Source organism: Arachis hypogaea, chromosome 3, assembly GCF_003086295.3.
Source record: "Arachis hypogaea cultivar Tifrunner chromosome 3, arahy.Tifrunner.gnm2.J5K5, whole genome shotgun sequence".
Taxonomy (NCBI): domain Eukaryota; kingdom Viridiplantae; phylum Streptophyta; class Magnoliopsida; order Fabales; family Fabaceae; genus Arachis; species Arachis hypogaea.
In genome coordinates this window covers 12,133,290-12,150,900 of record NC_092038.1, presented here as the reverse complement: position 1 = coordinate 12,150,900, position 17,611 = coordinate 12,133,290, and the positions used below count along the sequence as shown (strand labels likewise).

Genomic DNA, 17,611 nt, shown 5'->3' with positions numbered 1-17,611 from the left:
GAGACTAGAGAATTAAAAATTAGTATTGTGTTTGATGATAAAAGACTAGAACTGAAATTTTAGTCTTGAAATCTATTCAATATCTCACTATTTTCAAAAAGAAAGAGCACAAAAGATTGAAATTTTTTGAGATAGAAACTAAATTATTAATAATATTTCTTTTCAAAAATAATACCCTTATTTAACTCTTTAATTCTAAATATAGTCTTCAATCTCTATATTTATCTTAAATTAAATATAATATTGAGACATAACTCAATTCAGTATATTTTATACCAAACATAATATAAAGACTTAATTTAATTTCTGTCTTTCAATATCTATATTTCAGTCTCTTAATCTTCATCTTTTTTCTAAATGCAGTATTATATTAATTTTTTTAAATAGCAAAAATACGCATCTGAATAAATGAGAATTGAAGAAAAGTATGTTATAAGTTATAACATTTTGAGAAATAGTAACTATGAGACCACCTAAGAGTCTAAGACAAATGCTCGTTGTATTTTGTATGTAATTAGTTTTGTGGCCAGACCCTCCCCACTCTAACATATAGATGTTTAACGATTAATGCCTAATTACCTAAATAGCACATTTTATGAAATACTTAGACTAAAATAAAGAAAACATTTGTGAAGTACAACTACAAAACATAAGCTATATTAAAAACTAAAACACAAAAATTGGTATTGATGATACCCTTACTAAAAATATGGTATCAAAGTACTTTCTTATTTTTATATATGCATGTAAAATTTTAATATAAATAAAATATCTTGTTATTGTGAGAAGAATATAGAAAAAAAAATCATAGCATTTTTTTGAAAAAAGAAAAGGTGCAAGCAACTTGATATCGTTATCAAGATTTAGATATTTTTTTGTGGTGAAAGGGGTCCAAACGGCCCAAAATAAAAAAAAAAGTGAAAAACACTACTCTCTTAGAACTCTAACAAACAAAGGATGTTTTCTATCTGCTTCTAGCAACGACGACAAAAAAGGGGGATGGTCTGAAAACAGATGAAGACCCGCCGGGAGCAAGATGATTATGCTTTGAGTGCATATTAATTATGCATAGGCAATTAAGATGATTATTTATTATTTAATCAAAAGCAAAAGATTGCTCCTAAATTTTAGCACAGGCTGACTCTTGCATACCATAACCATGCCATTATAGGCTAAAGCTAATTAAATCTCAGTTTCCAATGTTATTAAATTTTATTTACTCTACTAACTACTAGTACATGAAAAAGTAGATTAAAAACTTAACTTGGTGCTATTCATTTTTATAAAAGATAATGTATTTTTTTATCTAAAAATAAGTTATTTCGGTTTTTATTTTTTTTAAGATAATATAGTTTTTTTACCGTTAATTTATAAGAAAAAAATATTTAATTATTATTAAATTGGTTAGAGACAAATTGCTTTTTGATCAATTTAAATAATGATTAATTTATCACTTTAATATGACAGCTAATTAAATACTTTCTATTACAAAAAACAGAATTAGAGATCAGAATGACCTATTTCTTTTACATATATATTACGAATAACCAATGAAAAAGTTCGTTGTACGATTCCTTTCAATTTCCATATATCCTAACAATAATTCTCTGCTTTGTAAGTCAAATTTTTTTGTATGATGCATTGTAACCAAAGTGATTCTCCACACCTCCTTATAGAGCCCTTATGTTGATGGTTAGATTTGCTTTGACCATTGTGAATATATGCTGAACAATCACCTTTGAGTCCAACCTTTCATGCTCTTGGCCAATTGATATTTGCATGCAAGTACGAGGTTCATTGTATTTCATCACCTCCCATTTTTCTTGCTTTCGACAATAAATTATGCGTATGTTCTATTGACAACCAGACTCAAACTAGGTACACTGTACAACATATTTCAATTGTCACTCTGTAATATCTTATACTCCAAAAAGTCCTTCTAATGTTATATGCCTTAACTGCCATAATAACTTCCTCCTTGTTTTTATACTATTGTCCAATCTCAAACTCATTTGTGAGATCATCTTCATCAGAGCCTCCTTCACTAAATAAACAATTTGAAGTTATTGTCTCAAAATTCAATGTGAAAAACAGATCCGGATGATCATATGGTTGAAAAATGACAGGCTGTGTCAGAGTGATTTGTGTGTCACTGTAATAATTCATCTCTTCTTTCTCCTCATCCGAAATTTCTATTGGTTCAGTCTCAGCATCTTCATTGTCATTAGAGTTAACTTGATACGGATCCATCGTCGGGTCTCTAATAGCATAACCCTCGTGACTTTCAAAATCAACTTCCATCATACCATCATTAAAATCTTTGATATTTGACCCCTCTTGACTATCTTTAGATGGCATATTTATGTCAACCATCATCCTTCTAATATTTCTTCTAACTGCTCCACTTAAAGGGGTATCATCAGCAGTATTCGCAGATGATCCTTCACCCAAGTTTACTAGAAAATAAATAATTCCAACAGATAGACATTTGTCCAACGGTTGTGCCAAGGCTCGTCATCACGTAATCGATACCTAATTCACGAAAACAAAAAATCTTATAAAAAAAGTGATTTAGAATAAATAATAATAAAATAATAATCACAATTTTAATCTATGATATACCTTTTATAAAACAAAATATTATCTACTTCGGACGGATATCTGTACTAGATTTTTTTTTTCTCTTGTCTTATGTTGTTGGTCAATGACATACAATATCAAATTTTTCAACACTGTTAGATTTTCGATTTCAGGTGCCATATATGCAAATACTAGTTTAGCGGAATTAAACACCATAAATTCCACTTCATCATACACTATTTAACCATTATAATGAATAGATAACAATAGAATTCCATACAGTATATAGAGTATTAGAATATCAAAATTAAGAAGAATGATAAGTTACTAGTAATGATTTTGATTCTCAACCAAACTCGATGAAATTTTATTGACGAACTTCACATAATCTATGAAGTTTGTCGAGGACGACAAACTTTACATAATCCATAAAGTTTGTCGAAGAGTGCGACAAACTTTATATTAAAATGACAATGTTCGTCGTGGAAGAGAACCACAAACTTATGTGTAACAGTAAAAAACATTGAATCTCAAAAATTAAAATAAAAATATTCAAAAAAATAATTTTTTTTTTAAATTTTATAACGGAAAAAAATCCGTTCAGTTTGAGATAATAAAAACTGAATCAGCATGTGCATTTATTCTTACAAAGAACGAAGCTGAATCTTCTGACAACTAATTAAGAATTTGTTGAAAATTTACTGTGAAATATTGCTCTATCCATCAACCAAGGACAAAAGAAGTCACCCAAAAAAAAAAGGACAAAAGAATATGCTTGTACATCCTTTGCCCTATCGACCTGTCTTATAAAGAGCTATCTTATTTTTTATTTTTATATATCTAAAAATAAGGTGTTGCTTTAATTTAAAATAAAATAACTTTAGGTTTCAAAATACAAGTCATATTAAAATTTGAAAATGATAAAATAAAAATTATATAATACAAGAAAATTTGAGTTTATTAAAAGAGTCGTTTTTAATATGAGAAAAACTGATGAAAACATAAGTAAACATAAAAAGCTAAGGGCCACACTGCAGAGAGGGTAAAGAATAAAGATACATCCAAAATGACAGGCATGAGTAGTGTATGACACGTGATAGCAATAAAAATGGTTAAGAAGATGGCAGAAAGCAGTTATTAGTTAAGAATAATTATGGCAGAAGCGAGTCCTTTAATATATGGGAAACATTTCATTATATATATATATATATATATATATATATATATATATATATATGTGAAAATTATCCGGTGTTCTATGTACGAAACGGAAATTTTGATGTTCTATTGTACAATCAGTTTGTTTAGTGTTGTTTTGTCATGTAGTGAGGTACAAATTGACGATATTATCCCTATGTTAAAAAGGAATTTATCACAAATAATCTGCTGAAAAAGATGTATGCTAATAATTACTAGCTGTTGGCTTAATAAAGGTGAAAAAAAGTTACTTGACTAATTATTTGGCCTCAAGTAATCTGAGAATTAGTCTAACAATCAAGTATTTTTTTTTAAATATTCTTTTATATATATTTTTTTGGTTGTCAATACTCTTTTATATTTAAAGATGTTTAATTACATTACAAATTAAATTTAATTTTTATTTAAAAATATTAAAATATCATTTTTTATTATTAATTTTAGAAAGATTAAAGTATCCTTTAAATAATAATGTTAAAATTACTAAAATATCTTTGTCGGATTAATTAATTTTTTTATTTATTAGCAATAAAGAAATTTAATTCATTATTAAAATACTAAATTATCTATAATTAATTTTTAAAATACCAAAATAAATTTTTAAGATTAATCTTAAAGTAATTAAAATAAAAGATTGATTAATTATATTATAAATTGTAGATTTGATTTTTTAAAACAACTAAAATACGCTAAAAGATAAAATATTCTTTTTGCTCATTTTAAATGACTAAAGTATCTTTTTTAAAACTCAAAAATAAATTAGAATTAATTTTAAAAAGACTAAAATTCTCTTTAAATTTAAACATGTTTAATTGTATTAGAAATTAAAATTAAATTTAATTATAAAAAGACTAAATTTTTGTATAATTCATTTCAAGAGATTAAAAGACTTTTTTAACATTAATTTTAAAAAGACAACTCTTATTGTTTATATTTGAAGTACTAAAATATCCTTTTTTAAAATGACTAAATTACCCATAAAGGATTAGTTAAAATTGATGTTTGATTGTATTAAAAATTAAAACTTTAATTTAATATTAAAAAGATTTAAGTACTCTTATATTTACTTTTTTAAAAAATAAGATAACTTTTAAATATTAATCTTAAAAAGGCTAAAAAACTCTTTTATAAAAAAGTCGTTTAACTATGTTAGAAATTATTAATTTAAGAGAACATAATAACCTTTTGAAGATTAATTTAAAAGAGATTTAAAAAAATCATTATGAAATTAATTTATATTATTTGATTGTATGAGAAAGTGAATTTGAATTTGATTTTAAAATGTTAAAATGCCCTTTTAATTTATTTTTACATAATATTCATTGTTAACATCACCACCTTTTTCTACTCTGGCAGCTAATACCACTGTCAATCCTAATATTAATATTTAATTTTATATTGTGTTTCTAGTTCATAGTCTGTGTCTTTTTTTTTTTCAGTTTGCTTCTAATTCAATCACACTAAAATTGTATAACCAATTATTTTATGTAACATCCTAACTTTTAGCACGTCATGATCGTGCCAAAAGTAAAGCATTATTAACCTGTTTTTTTTTTAACTATTTAATATTGAGCCTTTAGTTCGGTATCGCATTTCAGTTTTATAGAAAACTCTAAAAAAATTGTTTTTAGTAATTAAAATTACATATCAAAGATCTTCAAATAATAATAATCACATAATTATTAATAATAATAAGTGCTATACAAATAAATTCAATATAAAACTCGAATGCAATACATATCCCTCTGGATAAAATAAAATTTAAAGCAACAAGGGTGAGGGAACTCTATAAAAATAACAGGAATCACAAGTAAATCTACTATTCATCCGTAGCTTCATATTAAACCTTCGAGCTTGTCACTAAAAGGGTGGAAGATTTTGGGGTGAAAACAAACCACACGTTCTCAGTAGGGAATGAAAATGCCGTAAAAGTAGAGATTAAAATGCAAATAATCCATTTATTCAAGAGAACCAACTCCTAAAAATACATTTAAATTTTACTTTAGATAACTAAATACTTTCTTTTAAATTTCAGAGTTTAAGACAAATCTCAATCACAACCTCAGTTCTCAGTTACCTCAATACACAAACAAATAGCAATAAGACAAACAGCACAATCACAGAGAGACAAGATAAACAAACATAATCAAATGCAAATGTGCAAACAATGATGATGCATGTCTGGTCCTATCGCAGGTAATGAGCTCATTTGTCGGTTTCGACCCGCACTCGACGCAATCCGACTCGCAAGTCAGATAAGGCATTCCAGCGGCATAACCTCTGCAAGTTTTTACTTCTTGCAGGCGCTGATTCTCCAGCTGAAGTATACGGAACATGACCTCTGCAAGTACTTGCAGGCGCTGATTCTCCAGCTGAAGCATGTGCCACTTTCTCCTGGAAGCCATTCCATACACACGGGCGTCCCCGCACAGTGATACACATATAAAGCCCACAGCTTAACATTTTCCCATCCGCACCATAACCATTTACCTTCCATCGCCCTCTCGTGACCTTTTAAACATTTCATAATCACGCGTGCCATGTTCTTTTCTCATTCTTTCTTTTTCTTAACAAATCATTTCTAATTCTCAAAAAACATTTTTGATAAACCAGCAAGTCAAGTCCAATATCCAAAACATGAATAAAGCTGAAAATCCAACTAGTTCCAATGTCAAAACATTTTCTAACTCTCAATTCATTACTAATAAAACAAATTTTCAATACAAAATCCATTTCTCAATATGAGAAAATATGTAAATAAAATATTTTTCACTATAAAATAATGTTTCAAAATAAATTTATAAATCAGATTTTCGAAATAAAACTACGTTTTCGGTTACTTTTACATAAAATTGGGCAGAATCCCTCTTAAAAATTGGACTTCACCACCCATACGAGCTCCCTCAAATTCATCACTTTCCAAACCAAACTCAAATCCAACTCCATTCAACAATTATCAATACGATAATTTCTTCAATAATTAACTCATCATATTACAATTTAACAAGTAACACTAATTTAATCACCTTTTACAGCCACAACTCAACCAATTCATCATAATCACACAAAATCAGAATTTCAACAACTCCATCAAAATCAGAAAACCAATATCAATCACAAAATCAATATCAATCACAGCTTCAATTCAAACTCATCATTCAGTCTTTCCAAGCAATCATAAATTATTTGCAAATATCCACTAGACTTCCGTGGCATTCATAATTTAAAATAATTAATTTCAAAATAAAATCCCCTATCTCCGTATGAAATCAAAATCAACGAAAGTTTCGGCTGACCGAGCTGCTGAAGAGGAAAGCGTCAGAAATCATATGTGCCTCCTAGAACTTTAGTTAGCCGAACTCAAGGGATAAGAGAGCTACGTCACCGTCGACTTCTACCGGACAAAAATAACGCCAATATGTAGAGAAAGATGATACGAACACTTTTATCAGATTAGATTTTTTATTGGAGTTACGGATCTCAAGAAATCAAAGCCAAAAGATCAAAGAGAGTCATGGTTTCTCCCTCACCCACGGTCTCTTTCTCTCTCGACCTTTCTTTCTTCTCCCTGTCCGTGGCAATAATAAATTAATGAAAGGAGATAGGTACAGATTTTGATTAGTGAGGATGGTGAGGTGCATTGTTATATATGTGTAGATGTATACATATGAGCCACGTTTCAATCTCTTTTCTTTGATTCCCTTAAAGGCTCACGGTTATATATATATATGAAACTAAGGTAATGAATATAATAAATGGTGATTTGGTGGCATTAGTTATATATATGTATATATACATATAAGCTATGCTTCATTCCCTTTCTTTTGTTCTAAATGGCTTCCGCCACTTCTTCTTCTTCTTCTTTTAAACATTAATAATAATAATAATAATAATAATAATAATAATAATAATAATATATTTTGAAATATCTTATTATAATAATAAAAATAATTTAAAAATTTTAATAGATTTTAAACTCAAATTATAATAAAATTTAATTTAATTACTTTTAGAAGAATAATATTCTTTAAATAAAATAATATATCATTATTTAATTTTTTAAAAAATCGGGGTGTTATATCTCACCCACCTTACAAAAGTTTTCGTCTTCAAAAATTGATACAAAATAAAAGATATTTCATATCACTTCATTTTTTTAAACACGTTTAAAGAAAAAGCAAAAATATCTCAGCATATATACATATATACAACTTTCAAATACTTTGATAGTCATATGGCATAAAGATACAAGGGTAAAAGTGTGGTTGCAAACAAAAGTAACAATGAAGGTTCGATGCAAAAGATAACATGGTTTAATCATGTGATGGTAAGACATGACAACGAAAGGTTATAAAACATGAATGGGGTTAAAACAACGTGCTTAACGTCCACACACTAATCTAATCTCAAGTCACTTATAAAGATACAATACCTCAAAGAAAGAACAAGCAACTCGGACAAGGTTCACAAAGATTCCAATGATTCACTTTGATGCATTAAACAAGTCCAAATTACATCAAAGAATATACGAGTCAAGAAGAGGAGTTTAAACCATACAAGGCAGATATCCAAGAAATTTAAGAAGACATATGCAGTCAGGATCAAATGAACAAGGAAATAGGGTTGGAGAATAATCAGTTAACTCTCTTCAGGAAAGAAATTTCGAACTAGAACCTCAAGGCAAACTATAAAAGAATAAATACGTAGTTGAGTAGCATCAAGAAATTAACTCCTAACATTCCCAAAACCCACGATTCACGTTACCTATTACTTCTATTTCGTCCACGACAACCTATTAGTGTTTCCGTACACATAAATCATTAGTATTAGGTTGGCCAGACCAAATATCATGAGGTATGCAATGGAAGAATAACAGCGTTAATAATCAAACAGTCATGCATATCAAATCTAAATTCTTGTTATCAGAACAAGTCACTAAGCATGATAGACACTCAGAGTATGCAGCAAAGCATTGTCAGTCCGTTCCCAAGGCTTTAATAGGAATGAACTGCTCTGATACCATAATGTAACACCCTAACTTTTAGCACGTCATGATCGTGCCATAAGTAAGGCATTACTAACCTGTTTTCCTTTTTAACTATTTAATATTGAGCCTTTAGTTCGGTATCGCGTTTCAGTTTTATAGAAAACTCTAAAAATATATTTTTAGTAATTAAAATTACATATCAAAGATCTTCAAATAATAATAATCACATAATTATTAATAATAATAAGTGCTATACAAATAAATTCAATATAAAACTCAAATGCAATACCTATCCCTCTGGATAAAATAAAACTTAAAGCAACAAAGGTGAGGAAACTCTATAAAAATAACAGGAATCACAAGTAAATCTATTACTCATCCGCAGCTTCATATTGAACCTTCGAGCTTGTCACTGAAAGGGTGGAAGATTTTGGGGTGAAAACAAACCACACGTTCTCAGTAGGGAATGGAAATGCCGTAAAAGTAGAGATTAAAATGCAAATAATCCATTTATTCAAGAAAACCAACCCCTAAAAATACTTTTAAATTTTACTTTAGGTAACTAAATACTTTCTTTTAAATTTCAGAGTTTAAGACAAATCTCAATCACAATCTCAGTTCTCAGTTACCTCAATACACAAACAAATAGCAATAAGACAAACAGCACAATCACAGAGAGACAAGATAAGCAAACACAATCAAATGCAAATGTGCAAATAATGATGATGCATGTCTGGTCCTATCGCAGGTAATGAGCTCATTTGTCGGTTTCGACCCGCACCCGACGCAATCCGACTCGCAAGTCAGATAAGGCATTCCAGCGGCATAACCTCTGCAAGTTTCTACTTCTTGCAGGCGCTGATTCTCCAGCTGAAGTATGCCGAACATGACCTCTGCAAGTATTTGCAGACGTTGATTCTCCAGCTGAAGTATGTGCCACTTTCTCCTGGAAGCCATTCCATACACACGGGCGTCCCCGCACATTGATACACATATAAAGCCCACAGCTTAACATTTTCCCATCAGCACCATAACCATTTACCTTCCGTCACCCTCTCGTGACCTTTTAAACATTTCATAACCACGCGTGCTATGTTCTTTTCTCATTCTTTCTTTTTCTTAACAAATCATTTCTAATTCTCAGAAAATATTTTTGATAAACCAGCAAGTCAAGTCCAATATCCAAAACATGAATAAAGCTGAAAATCCAACTAGTTTCAATGTCAAAACCTTTTCTAACTCTCAATTCATTACTAATAAAACAAATTTTCAATACAAAATCCGTTTCTCAATATGAGAAAATATGTAAATAACATATTTTTCACTATAAAATAATGTTTCAAAATAAATTTATAAATCAAATTTTCGAAATAAAACTACGTTTTCGGTTACTTTTACATAAAATTGGGCAGAATCCCTCTTAAAAATTGGACTTCACCACCCATGCGAGCTCCCTCAAATTCATCACTTTCCAAACCAAACTCAAATCCAACTCCATTCAACAATTATCAATACGATAATTTCTTCAATAATTAACTCATCATATTACAATTTAACAAGTAACACTAATTTAATCACCTTTTACAGCCACAACTCAACCAATTCATCATAATCACACAAAATCAGAATTTCAACAACTCCATCAAAATCAGAAAACTAATATCAATCACAAAATCAATATCAATCACAGCTTCAATTCAAACTCATCATTCAGTCTTTCCAAGCAATCATAAATTATTTGCAAATATCCACTAGACTTCCGTGGCATTCATAATTTAAAATAGTTAATTTCAAAATAAAATCCCTTACCTCCGTATGAAATCAAAATCAACGAAAGTTTCGGAGAAACTTTCTGACCGAGCAGCTGAAGAGAAAGCGTCAGAAATCATATGTGCCTCCTAGAACTTTAGTTAGCCGAACTCAAGGGGCAAGAGAGCTACGTCATCGTCGACTTCTACCGGACAAAAGTAACGCCAACATGTAGAGGAAGAAGATACGAACACTTTTATCGAATTAGATTTTTTATTGGAGTTATGGATCTCAAGAAATCGAAGCCGAAAAATCAAAGAGAGTCATGGTTTCTCCCTCACCCACGGTCTCTTTCTCTCTCGGCCTTTCTTTCTTCTCCCTGTTCGTGGCAATAATGAATTAATGAAAGGAGTTAGGTACAGATTTTGATTAGTGAGGATGGTGAGGTGTCATTGTTATATATGTGTAGATGTATACATATGAGCCACGTTTCAATTTCTTTTCTTTGATTTCCTTAAAGGCTCACGGTTATATATATATATGGAACTAAGGTAATGAATATAATAAATGGTGATTTGGTGGCATTAGTTATATATATGTATATATACATAGCTTATGCTTTATTTCCTTTATTTTGTTCTAAATGGCTTCCGCCACTTCCTCTTCTTCTTTTAAACATTAATAATAATAATAATAATAATAATAATAATAATAATAATAATAATAATAATAATAATTCTTATATATATATATATTTTTTTTAAAATATCTTATTATAATAATAAAAATAATTTAAAAATTTTAATAAATTTTAAACTCAAATTATCATAAAATTTAATTTAATTACTTTTAGAAGAATAATATTCTTTAAATAAAATAATATATCATTATTTAATTTTTTAAAAAATCAGGGTGTTATATCCTACCCACCTTACAAAAATTTTTGTCCTCGAAAATTGATACAAAATAAAAGATATTTCATATCACTTCATTTTTTTAAACACATTTAAAGAAGAAGCAGAAATATCTCAGCATATATACATATATACAACTTTCAAATACTTTGATAGTCATATGGCATAAAGATACAAGGGTAAAAGTGTGGTTGCAAGCAAAAGTAACAAGGGAGGTTCGATGCAAAAGATAACATGGTTTAATCATGTGATGGTAAGGCAAGACAACGAAAGGTTATAAAACATGCATGGAGTTAAAACGACAAGCTTAACATCTACACACTAATCTAATCTCAAGTCACTTATAAAGATACAATACCTCAAAGAAAGGACAAGCAACTCGGACAAGGTTCACAAAGATTCCAATGATTCACTTTGATGCATTAAACAAGTCCAAATTACATCAAAGAATATACGAGTCAAGAAGAGGAGTTTAAACCATACAAGGCAGATATCCAAGAAATTTAAGAAGACATATACAGTCAGGATCAAATGAACAAGGAAATAGGGTTGGAGAATAATTAGTTAACTCTCTTCAGGAGAGAAATTTCGAACTAGAACCTCAAGGCAAACTATGAAAGAATAAATACGTAGTTGAGTAGCATCAAGAAATTAACTCCTAACATTTCCAAAACCCACGATTCACGTTACCTATTACTTCTATTTCGTCCATGACAACCCATTAGTGTTCCCGTACACATAAATCATTAGTATTAGGTTGGCCAGACCAAATACCATGAGGTATGCAATGGTAGAATAACAGCGTTAATCATCAGATAGACATGCATATCAAATCTAAATTCTTGTTATCAGAACAAGTCACTAAGCATGACAGACACTCAGAGTATGCAGCAAAGCATACTCAGTCCGTTCCCAAGGCTCTAATAGGAATGAACTGCTCTGATACCATAATGTAACACCCTAACTTTTAGCACGTCATGATCGTGCCAAAAGTAAGGCATTACTAACTTGTTTTCCTTTTTAACAATTTAATATTGAGCCTTTAGTTCGGTATCGTGTTTCAGTTTTATAGAAAACTCTAAAAAAATTGTTTTTAGTAATTAAAATTATATATAAAAGATCTTCAAATAATAATAATCACATAATTATTAATAATAATAAGTGTTATACAAATAAATTCAATATAAAACTCGAATGCAATACCTATCCCTCTGGATAAAATAAAACTTAAAGCAACAAAGGTGAGGAAACTCTATAAAAATAACAGGAATCACAAGTAAATCTATTACTCATCCACAGCTTCATATTGAACCTTCGAGCTTGTCACTGAAAGGGTGGAAGATTTTGGGGTGAAAACAAACCACACGTTCTCAGTAGGGAATGGAAATGCCATAAAAGTAGAGATTAAAATGCAAATAATCCATTTATTCAAGAGAACCAACCCCTAAAAATACTTTTAAATTTTACTTTAGATAACTAAATACTTTCTTTTAAATTTCAGTGTTTAAGACAAATCTCAATCACAACCTCAGTTCTCAGTTACCTCAATACACAAACAAATAGCAATAAGACAAACAGCACAATCACAGAGAGACAAGATAAGCAAACACAATCAAATGCAAATGTGCAAACAATGGTGATGCATGTCTGGTCCTATCGCAGGTAATGAGCTCATTTGTCGGTTTCGACCCGCACTCGACGCAATCCGACTCGCAAGTCAGATAAGGCATTCCAGCGGCATAACCTCTGCAAGTTTCTACTTCTTGCAGGCGCTGATTCTCCAGCTAAAGTATGCCGAACATGACCTCTGCAAGTACTTGCAGGCGCTGATTCTCCAGCTGAAGCATGTGCCACTTTCTCCTGGAAGCCATTCCATACACACGGGCGTCCCCGCACAGTGATACACATATAAAGCCCACAGCTTAACATTTTCCCATCCGCACCATAACCATTTACCTTCCGTCGCCCTCTCGTGACCTTTTAAACATTTCATAATCACGCGTGCCATGTTCTTTTCTCATTCTTTCTTTTTCTTAACAAATCATTTCTAATTCTCAGAAAATATTTTTGATAAATCGGCAAGTCAAGTCCAATATCCAAAACATGAATAAAGCTGAAAATCCAACTAGTTCCAATGTCAAAACCTTTTCTAACTCTCAATTCATTACTAATAAAACAAATTTTCAATACAAAATCCGTTTCTCAATATGTGAAAATATGTAAATAAAATATTTTTCACTATAAAATAATGTTTCAAAATAAATTTATAAATCAGATTTTCGAAATAAAACTACGTTTTCGGTTACTTTTACATAAAATTGGGTAGAATCCCTCTTAAAAATTGGACTTCACCACCCATGCGAGCTCCCTCAAATTCATCACTTTCCAAACCAAACTCAAATCCAACTCCATTCAACAATTATCAATACGATAATTTCTTCAATAATTAACTCATTATATTACAATTTAACAAGTAACACTAATTTAATCACTTTTTACACCCACAACTCAACCAATTCATCATAATCACACAAAATCAGAATTTCAACAACTCCATCAAAATCAGAAAACCAATATCAATCACAAAATCAATATCAATCACAGCTTCAATTCAAACTCATCATTCAGTCTTTCCAAGCAATCATAAATTATTTGCAAATATTCACTAGACTTCCGTGGCATTCATAATTTAAAATAGTTAATTTCAAAATAAAATCCCCTACCTCCGTATGAAATCAAAATCAACGAAAGTTTCGGAGAAACTTTCTGACCGAGCTGCTGAAGAGGAAAGCGTCAGAAATCATATGTGTCTCCTAGAACTTTAGTTAGCCGAACTCAAGGGGCAAGAGAGCTACGTCACCGTCGACTTCTACCGGACAAAAGTAACGCCAACATGTAGAGGAAGAGGATACGAACACTTCTATCGGATTAGATTTTTTATTGGAGTTACGGATCTCAAGAAATCGAAGCCAAAACATCAAAGAGAGTCATGGTTTCTCCCTCACCCACGGTCTCTTTCTCTCTCGGCCTTTCTTTCTTCTCCCTGTCCGTGGCAATAATGAATTAATGAAAGGAGATAGGTAAAGATTTTGATTAGTGAGGATGGTGAGATGTCATTGTTATATATATGTAGATGTATACATATGAGCCAGTTTCAATCTCTTTTCTTTGATTCCCTTAAAGACTCACGGTTATATATATATGGAACTAAGGTAATGAATATAATAAATGGTGATTTGTTGGCATTAGTTATATATATGTATATATACATAGCTTATGCTTTATTTCCTTTATTTTGTTCTAAATGGCTTCCGCCACTTCCTCTTCTTCTTTTAAACATTAATAATAATAATAATAATAATAATAATAATAATAATAATAATAATAATAATAATAATAATAATAATAATTCTTATATATATATATATATATTTTGAAATATCTTATTATAATAAAAAAATAATTTAAAAATTTTAATAGATTTTAAATTCAAATTATCATAAAATTTAATTTAATTACTTTTAGAAGAATAATATTTTTAAATAAAATAATATATTATTATTTAATGTTTTAAAAAATTAGGGTGTTATATTTTACATACTAAAAGGTAGTATTATATTACATAGGTTTTTCTGGGGAAAACAATTTTCCGAACTTTTTCTAAAATTTAGATACTTAAAAAAAAACTACTCATTTTATGTGAACATTATTTAAAAATCTAGTAATATATAATAAATAAGAAAATAGAAATAGATATAATAGATTAGGTATAATTTGATCAATATTTTTATTATCCTTTTTGGGTACTAACGTAAGAAATTTTTATCACAAAAAATAGACTTTTGATTTAATGTCAACAATGTATTAATAGTTTTAATTTTAAAAATAAACACATAAAGAAGATGTAGATGAGTGAGTTTGATTTCAAAATTTAATCCTAATTATTTATTTAGATTTAATTGTTAAATTTATATCCTCTCCTTTTTTTTGTAAAAGATATTTTTTATTAGATATTATTGGTTATTCTAATATTTTATATACATACAGAATACATCAATATATATTATTGATGATTATTTATTAACATATTGAAATATTAGTTACAAATAATATATATATATATATATATATATATATATATATATATATATATATATATATATATATATATATATATATATATATATATATATCCGCGTGTGTGTGTGTTTTTAGTGCATTATATTAAAATAATGACCATTAATCCAATCACACTCAATAATATATAATGTGCTCATTTATAAATTTATTCTGCAATAATATAAAAAAATCAACTATTTCAAAATTACATCTATCTATATTATCATAGAAAACAACATCTATAATTCTATATAATCAATATAATATTAGTTTCATAATTTTTTAAATTAAATTGTCTAATTTTATAAAAAAAATAATAGTATAAATAATGTTAATTTATATTAATGATTTGAATTTGAATATTACATATCATATTTAGAGAATTGTAGAAATCATATTTAAATTCATAAATAGTTTATAACTTCATACAATAGTTTATATATTTTATTTTTTAATTTTTTATCTATAGTTATAAATATAAATACAACTTTATTTTTCTTCAATTTCATTTATATATACTGATATTATTATTAATGTGTTTTTTTATATGAATAACCATAATTGATAATATTTATCTAACTAATAACAATTTTCTTTTAAAGGGAGATTTATTCATGGAATCAAAAGTTACACTACAAAAAGAAAAAGTAAAAGTATAAATTATTCTTTTAACTTACTAATATAAACAATTAGTTAATTTATACAAATAATTCTAATTAAATATAAAATTTTCAAATAACTTAATAAAAATAAATTTAGTATTAGTTTTTAAATTTGTTTATTAAATATTTTTTATATATACAAATTAATTTATTTTAATTTTACAAGAATATAAATCTAGTTGTATATAATTTTAGATTTTTGTCATCTAAACTTTTTTACTATATGTCCAAAAGAAGTTCAAATGATTAAAAGCTAAAATTTTCTACCAATATCTGCTTTTATATAAGAGTTTAATTTTGATATATATATATATATATAATTAATATAAAAAATAATTATTTTTACTGATATAATATTATGTAATTAAATATATGTATAAAATTTTTTATACTAATTAATAATATATTAAATTTTTTAATTTAAAAAAATTGGATTTTTTTTTATTTTATCATAATACAGGAGCGAATGCAAAAAGAGAAATCACTCGTTGCGACTTTTGATTATTTAAAAAAAATTGTTGGGAGTAATTTTTTATTTTTTAAAATAAAAATAAAAAATATCGGGTGAGTTATGATTTCCTAAAAATTAAATAAGGAAAATCATTAGTGCGATTTTCACGCATCACGATAATTCATAACACTATCATCATGCTGCTATAATACACCCATCCATGCATCTTATTAAAAATAATTTACGGTCTACTAGTAATCTTCATCTTAAAATAAAATTGTCTAACATGTTTTATGGATTTTTCTTTTAGAATTAGTATTCAGCCTATAGCTCGATTAGAGAATTATATTATAAATAAGAATATAATGCAATAGTATAATTATGTATGATATAATTAAAAACTCTAATTTCTTTTTTAGTCATAATTTTAAAAAATTTTATTTTATTTTCTCTGAATTTCTATCTAATTTCTTTTATTTTGTGATATAAATTCGTATCATATTTACCTAAAATAAATATATCAGCAAATTTTTATTTTTTTTAAGTGAAAATTCTATTAATAAAGACAAAATTTTGTGCTAATTAATTTATCTCAAAAAATTCGTGATGTTAAAAGTAATGTTTTCATTAATCCATTGATAAACTCATCGATAATTTGTATGTTTCTGGCATTACAAGATGCATAAGTATCAGTAGCGGAGCTTAAACAAAATTATTAGAGGCAAAAAAATTTAAAATAAAATTATATAATATTTATATTAATTATTTTAAGTTTATTACTAATATGACAAAAAAAAACAAAAAAAAGTTATAATTATAAAAAAATTAGAATATTGTAAGCAGTGAAATAGGTAAAAAAAGTTATAGTTAGAACTTATAACAATAAATGTAGCGACTTCAGTTTTAAAAATATAAATATAAATAAGTTATAATTTATTTTATAAATTAAAAT

General features: G+C 27.8%; 1 long non-coding RNA gene across 2 annotated transcripts; it reads right to left on the bottom strand.

The window, feature by feature from the left end:
• Positions 1–1,419: 1,419 nt before the first annotated feature.
• LOC114926029 (uncharacterized) lies at positions 1,420–14,525 on the bottom strand. Of its 2 annotated transcripts, none has more exons than XR_011879538.1 (3): positions 14,151–14,525; positions 10,574–10,892; positions 1,420–2,532 (listed from the first exon to the last, which is right to left on the bottom strand). It is a non-coding gene; the product is annotated as an uncharacterized lncRNA (long non-coding RNA). The 2 variants fall into 2 exon arrangements; XR_003816144.2 differs by lacking the exon at positions 1,420–2,532 and adding an exon at positions 8,973–9,176 and having other exon boundaries at positions 14,151–14,522.
• Positions 14,526–17,611: the final 3,086 nt, after the last annotated feature.